Here is a 7741-nt window from a genome sequence, read left to right on the forward strand (position 1 = left end):
CTTTTGTACTCTTGTATTAATAATTTTACTTCTGAGTATGTTTAAAATGTAAAATATGTTGTTATTTTTTGTTTTAAATAACCAATTATTTATTTATTGAGACCAGGTCTCACTGTGTTGCCCAGGCTGGAGTGCAGTGGTACAATCATAACTCACTGTAATCTCAAACTTCTGGGCTCAAGTGATCCTCCTGTCTCAGTCTCCTGAGTAGCTAGGACTAAAGAGGTATGCCACTATGCCCAGCTATGTTTTATTTATTTATTTATTTATTTATTTATTTATTTGTTTGTTTGTTTGTTTGTTTATTTATTTATTGTAGAGATGGGATCTAATTGTGTGGGCCAGGCTTGTCTTGAACACTTGAACATCTTGCCCCAACCTCCCGGCATGCTGAGATTACAGGAGTGAGCCACCACACCTGGCTCAATCATGTTTTAAAGGAAACTTGAAAAGGGGAAGAGGCCATATTTACTAATTCTATTACTCTTCACTTCTATATGAAGTGCTCAATTTCCACCTAGGGTCATTTCATTTTGAAAAAAAATGCTAAGTATTAATTTTAGTGTAAGTTATTTGGTAATGAATCTGTAAGTGTTTATTTTAAAATGGTATTTATTTCTCTTCATTTTCTAAAAACTTTTTTTTTTTTTTTTTGGCTGTACAATTTTAAATTGAAGAGGTGTACTCCTCTTCCTCAGCACCATAAAGACTTTTTTTTTTTTTTTTTTTTTTTGGTCTTTTGCCTTATGTTCTTTCCAAAAAGAATTATTTGGTCATATTCATCTTTCATTTCTAGTATAAAATGTGCTTTTTTTCCCTTTAACTTCTTTTTAGATTTTTCTCTTTTCCATGTATTTATAGTAATTTGATTAGGATCCAACTTGATTTTTATTCCAGAGATACAGAACAATTCATGAATTTATGTCATTCTTGTGTAGGGGCTATGCTAATCTTCTCTGTATCTTTCCAAATTTAATATATGTGCTGCTGAAGCAAGCACTTGATTTAATTTTCTTTTTATATTACCTGAAATTTGATGCTCATTCTATTTTTTAGATTTAATTTCTCATTTTTAATTTTTATGTGTACATAGTAGGTGTATATATTTATGGGGTACATGTGATGGGAAAACATACAGGTATATAACATGCAACACCCCAAGCATTTATTATTTCTTCATTACAAGAACATTTCATTTCTGCTATTTTAGTTATTTAAAAACATATTATAAATTATTCTTGACTGTGGTCAATCTGTTGTGCTATCAAGTACTAGATCTTACTCACTCTATGTTTTTGTACCCATCAACAATCCACACTTTTTCCCTCCCTCTCCACTAACTTTGCACTCTTTGATTGATTTGACTCAATTTGATTGATTTGACTTCATTGATTGACTTGCATATGTTAGATCATTCTTTCATTCTTGGGATGAATTCCACTTGGTCATGATGAATGATCATTCTAATATGTTGTTGAATTCAATTTGCTCGTATTTTGTTTAGGAATTTTGCATCAATGTTAACTAGATACTGGCCTGTGGTTTTGTTTTGTTCTTGTTTTGTCTTTGTTTGATTTTTGACATCAGTAACACCATCCTCCAAAAATGAATTTTGAAGTGTTCCCTAATCTTATATATCTTGCAATAGTTTGAGTAGGATTGGTATTAGTTCTTCCTTAAATGTTTGATAAAATTCAGCAGTGAAAACATCAGATCATGTTAACGGCAGCAAATCTATATCCATACAGAGCTGCAGCAACCTCAATTATTTCTTCCTCAGAAGAAAGACTCAGAAGGAGAAACCAAAGCATGTTTTAGAGCAGGAGTGAAAGTTTATTGAAAAGTTGTAGAGCAAGAATAAAAGGAAGTAAAGTACCCTTGGAAAAGGGCCAAGCAGGCAACCTGAGAGATCAAGTGCACAGTTTGACCTCTTGACTTGGGATTTTATACATTGGCATACTTCCAAGATCTTGCATTATTTCTCGGATTCTTCCCTTGGCTTGGGCTGTCTGCATGTTCAGTGGCTTGCTAGCACTTGTGAGGAGAGCATGTTCAGTGTGTTTGCTGGAGTTGTACACATGCTTACTTGAGGCGTTCTTCACTTGCTGGTCTAGAATTTCTAGAGGAAAGTGATATACCAGTTAAACTCCATCACTTTGCCCCTTAATGATCATTCTTGAGCCCACTCATCCAACTCCTGATATCTTATCAGGAAGCTGCTGATCACCAGTTTCGGGTGTTTTCTCTCTATTGGGAGACTGCCCTTCCCTGGCGCTGGTTGTAAGCAATTATTATTTTACAGAGCCAGTCGACAACTGCCGGACCATCACCTGATGGTCACATGACATTTCTGGTGGTTGAGGGGGGAGCCCTTCTGCCCTGCTCATGTCTTAATGACTACCTACAATAACAAGCCAGGCTTTTCTTTGATGGAAAGTTTCTCACTAAATTTGATCTTGTGTTTTGTTTTTGGTCTATTCAGGTTTTCGATTTCTTCATAGTTCAATCTTAGTAGGTTGTATGTGTCTGAAAATTTATCTATTTCTTCTAGGCTTTCCAATTTATTGGTACATAGTTGCTCATGGCAGTCTTTAATACTCTTTTCAATTTCTGTTATATCAGTTGTAATGTCTCCTTTTTCATCTTTATTTATATAGGTCTTCCCTTTTTCTTAATTAGTCTGGCTAGAGGTTTGTCATTTTTGTTTATATTTTCCAAAAAAAAAACAAACTTTTTTGTTTTCTTTATCTTTTATGATTTTTTTGTTTCAATTTCATTTATTTATGCTCTTATTCTTACTATTTTCTTTTCCCAATTTTGAGTTTGGTTTGCTCTTGTTTTTCTACTTCTTTAAAATGCATTGTTGGATTGTTTGTTTGAAGTTTTTCTATTTTTTTTTGCTATAAACTATCCTCTTAATATGCATTTTACTATGTCCCATAGGTTTTGACATATTGTGTTTTCATTTTCATTTTTGTCTAGAAATTTTTAAATTCCCTTTTTAATTTCTTCATTCACTCATTGATCATTCAAGATCATATTGTTTAACTTCTATGTCTTTGTAGAGTTTCAAAAGTTTTTCGTTTTTTATTATTGATTTCTAATTTTATTTCATTGTGTTCAGAGAAGATACCTAATATGATGTAAACTTTTTCAATTTCTAAAAAACTTGTTTTATGGCCTCACGTATGGTCTATCCTTGAGAATGATCCATGGGCTGAGAGAAGAATGTGTATTTTGTAGCTGTTGGATGAAATATTCTGTCAATATTTATTAGGACTATTTGATCTATGTTGCAGATTAAGCCCAACGTTTCTTTGCTAATTTCCTGTCTGGATGATCTGCTCAGTGCCTAAAGTAGGATGTTGAGGTCTCCACTCATTATTGTATCTGGGTCTGTCCCTCTCTTTAAATTCAATAATATTTGCTCTATATACCTTGGTGTTCCAGTTTTGGGAGCAGATATATTTATAACTGTTATATCCTCCTGCATAATTGATTCATTTATCATCGTATAATGAACCTCTTTGCCTTTCTATACTTTATGTTTGAAATATATTTTATCTTTTATAATATAGCTACTCTTTTTTTTATTTGTTTTCATTTGCATGGATTATCTTTTTTCCTCAATTTATTTTTACTCTGTGTATGTCTTTATAGGTGAAGTGATTTTCCTGTAGACTTTTATCCATTCAACTACTCTATATCTTTTAAATGGAGAATTTAGTCCATTTACATTCAATGTTATTATTGATAAGTAATACTGCTGCCCTTTTGTCATTTGTTTTCTGGTCTTTTCTTCCTTCCATTCTTCCTTTTTCTATCCTCCTTTGTGTAAGTGATTTTCATTGCTTTTTATTTTCTGTATATCTGTCTCACATTTTTTTTTGATTTGAGGTTACCATGAGGCTTGAAAATAACATCTTAAACCAATCGTTTTAAACAACTTAACTCTGACTGCAAAACAAGCAAAGAGAAAACCAATAAAAATTCTACATTTTAACTGTATTCCCCCAACTCTTGTACTTTTGGTGGTTGAATTTATATTTTTATACTGTTTATATTTTTTAAAGGCTTTTGTATTTAGTATCTTTTACCGGTTTATCTTTTAGTCTTTCTATTCAAAATATGAGTGGTTTATACACCATAATTATAGTTTTAGATTATTCTGTATTTGTATACTTACTGTTACCAGTGAGTTTTGTATCTTCTGATAATTTACTATTGCTCATTAACACTCTTTTTGTTTTAGATTAAACAGCACCCTTTCAGATTTCTTATAGATTGAGTCTGGTGTTGAAAAAAATCCCTCAGTTTGTGTTTCTTTGAGAGAGTATTTATTTTTCTTTCATGTTTGAATTATATTTTCACTGAGTGTAACAATTTGTGATATATTATGTTGTGATTCAGCACTTTGAATATGTCATGTCCCTCTCTCTTGGACTCTAAGGTTTCCACTTAGAAGTCTACTGCCAGAATTTTTGGAGCTCGTTAATATGTAACTCATTTTTTTTCTCTTGCTGCTTTTAGAATCCTTTTCTTATCCTTGACCTTTGGGAGTATGGTTATTAAATGTCTTGAGGTAGTCTTATTTGGGTGAAATCTGCTTGGTGATCTGTGACCTTCTTATAATTAAATATCAATATCTTTCTCTAGGTTTGGAAAGTTCTCCGTTACTCTTTGAATAAACTTTTTACCCTAGTCCCTCTCTCTATCTCCTTTTGAGGCCAACATATTTTATATTTTCTCTTTTGAGGCTATTTTCTAGATCTTGTAGGCATGTTGCAGTCTTTCTTATTCTTTTTTTTTCTGCTATCACCGTGCATTTTCATAGAAGCTGTCTTCAGGCTCACTCTTCAGTCTCATTCTTCTGCTTTATCGGATCTGCTGTTGAGAGTCTTTGATGCACTTATAAATTTGTCAAAATTTTCAGCTCCAGAATTTCTGCTTGATTTTTTTTTTTATTTCAAACTCTTTGTTAAATTTTTCAGATAGGATTTTGAATTCCTTCTCTGTGCTGCCTTGAAGTTCACTGAGTGTGCTTAAAACAGCTATTGTGAATTCTCTGTCTGAAAGATCACATATCTGTCATTCCAGAATTTGTCACTGTTGCCTTATTTGTTGAGATCATATTTCCCTGGATGTTCTTGATGTTTGCCAATTTTCTCTTTTTTTTTTTTTTTTTTGAGGTGGAGTCTCGCTCTGTCGCCCGGACTGGAATGCAGTGGCCAGATCTCAGCTCACTGCAAGCTCTGCCTCCCGGGTTTATGCCATTCTCCTGCCTCAGCCTCCCGAGTAGCTGGGACTACAGGCGCCCGCCACCTCGCCCGGCTAGTTTTTGTATTTTTAGTAGAGACGGGGTTTCACCGTGTTAGCCAGGATGGTCTCGATCTCCTGACCTCGTGATCCGCCCGTCTCGGCCTCCCAAAGTGCTGGGATTACAGGCTTGAACCACAGCGCCCGGCCCGCCAATTTTCATAAAAGTCTGGGCATTAAACAGTTAGATATTCTAATCTTTTCATCTGGGCTTGTTTGTACATGTCCTTCTTGAGGAGAGTCTCTGAGTCTTCAAAGGGAATGGAATGTTTTGATTTTAGTCTTTGGTCACTGCAGTCAGATCTCCACTGGAGGCACTCTAAACCCTGTAACACTATGACTCTTGAAAACTCAAAACAGAGGTATTGCTTTAGTGAGCTTGGGTAAGATCCAGGAGAATTTCCTGAAATACAAGGCAGAGTCTCTTTTTCTCTTTCTTCACTGTTCTCCAAACAAATGGAGGCTCTTTCTGTCTATGTTGGGCTGCTTGGAGTTTGGGGAAGGGGTAACGTGAGCACTCCTATTACCACATTTGTAATTGTACTGAATCATAGCTAAATCTAGTACAGTACTGGGTTATACCCAAGGCCTGTGACAACTACTGCTTGGCTACTGCTGGTGTTTATTTAGGGCCCGAGAGCTATTTAGTCATCAGATGGTGAATCCTGCCAAGACTGCCCTTTCAGGGCAGAAGGTGGTCATCTGGCCTATCATAGGTCAGAAATGTCATCCAGTTGGTAGGGCCTGGAATCTGGGGCTTCAGGACTTTGGTGCTTTTGTTTGACTGTAGCTGAGCTGGTATCCAAGTTGTAAGACAAAGTCTTCTTTGCTATTTATTTTCCTTTCTGCAAGCAATAGAAGTCTCTTGCCAAGTTACACTGCCTGGAGCTGGAGCACAGGTGATTCAGGCACACCCTTGGCTGCCCCACGTGTGTTTCACTGGGTGGTGTGCAACCCGAGTCTACCAGCTCTGAACCTAGTGCAACACTGAGGAGTGCCCAAGGACTGCAGTTCTCGTGGCCTATAGTGCCTTTCAAATTTTTTCAGGACCCAGAGCACTTTAGTTTGCTGGTGGTAGGGCTAGCCACAACTCAGTTTTCTACTGCTGGATTGGAAAATTCTCCTCTGGCTAGAGCTAGTCTAAATGCTCCCTTCGTGGGCACTGGCTAAATTCTGCCCTGTGTTATGTTCCACTGTGACAGAATATCAATGATTTCCAATACAAAGTCCCATAATCACTCTGCTCTCTCTTCCCCAAGCAAACAGATTATGTCTCCACATACCATGCTGCCAAGAGAATGGGGGAGGAATGGTGTATGAAATACAAAATTGCCATTCCTATTCTATTCAGTGCCCTTTTCCATGATTCGATATTAAAACTGTGATCGCTCACCTGATTTTTGGTTCTTATGGAGATACTCGTGTTTTCATGAATTCATGTTTTCATGAATTTTGGAAACATGTAGTGCATCATTTCTTAAATATAGATATTCTTTTTGTGGGGTGGAAACAGAGTCTCACTCTGTCTGTCACCCAGGCTGGAGTGCAGTGGTGGTACCTCAGCTCACTGCAACCTCCGACTTCTGGTTCAAGCGATTCTCCTGCCTCAGCCTCCCAAGTAGCTGGGGCTACAGGGAAGTGCCACCATGCCAGGTTAATTTTTGTATTTTTAATAGAAACAGGATTTCACCATGTTGGCCAGGCTGGTCTCGAACTCTTGACCTCAAGTGATCCACCAACCTTGACCTCCCAATATGCTGAGATTATAGGAGTAAGACACTGCACCTGGCCAAATATAGATATTCTTAAGAATGTGTGTGTGTGTGTGTGTGTGTGTGTGTGTGTGTGTCTATGATTTTTTTTCTCCACCTTCTGTCCTTCAGAGGCTCCAAGTGCACTTACATTACACATTAGTCATTAACCATCAAGCCACTGAGAATGTGTTTATTTTTAGTGCATTGTTTTCTCTTTGTGTTTCATTTTAAATAATTTGTTATACTGTTTTCAAGCTCACAGATATGTTAATCCAAGTCAATGCATTTTTTATTTCTGGTATAATTTTTAGCTCCAAAAATGTATTTGGTTCTTTATATGGCTTCCATTTTTCACCTCGTGATGCTCATGCTTTCCTTAGTATCCTTGTGTGCATTTACAACAGCTATTTTAAATACATTGCCTATTGTTTTCTTGTTTCTTTGAATGCATAGTCGTAATTAGATACTAACATGAATGTTATGTATTTGGGAGCCTGCATTTTTAAATCTTTATTTAAAGAATGTTAAAGTTTACTTTTGTAGGTAGTTGAGCAACTTGTAGCTAACGCTGAGCCTTTTAAGATGTAAGTTTGGTTACTGTATATCCAGGATAGATTTTTCATTAGGACAAATTTACCTCTGCTTGTAAGGCATGTGTCTTCTAGGACCTC

General features: G+C 36.1%; 1 non-coding gene across 1 annotated transcript; it reads right to left on the reverse strand.

Annotated features, from left to right (window-relative positions):
* Positions 1 to 895: 895 nt before the first annotated feature.
* On the reverse strand, positions 896 to 1000 carry LOC115895829. Its single transcript, XR_004055935.1, has one exon. It is a non-coding gene; the product is annotated as a U6 spliceosomal RNA (small nuclear RNA).
* Between the last annotated feature and the right edge of the window lie 6741 nt (positions 1001 to 7741).

Source organism: Rhinopithecus roxellana, chromosome 2 (genome assembly GCF_007565055.1).
Source record: "Rhinopithecus roxellana isolate Shanxi Qingling chromosome 2, ASM756505v1, whole genome shotgun sequence".
NCBI lineage: Eukaryota > Metazoa > Chordata > Mammalia > Primates > Cercopithecidae > Rhinopithecus > Rhinopithecus roxellana.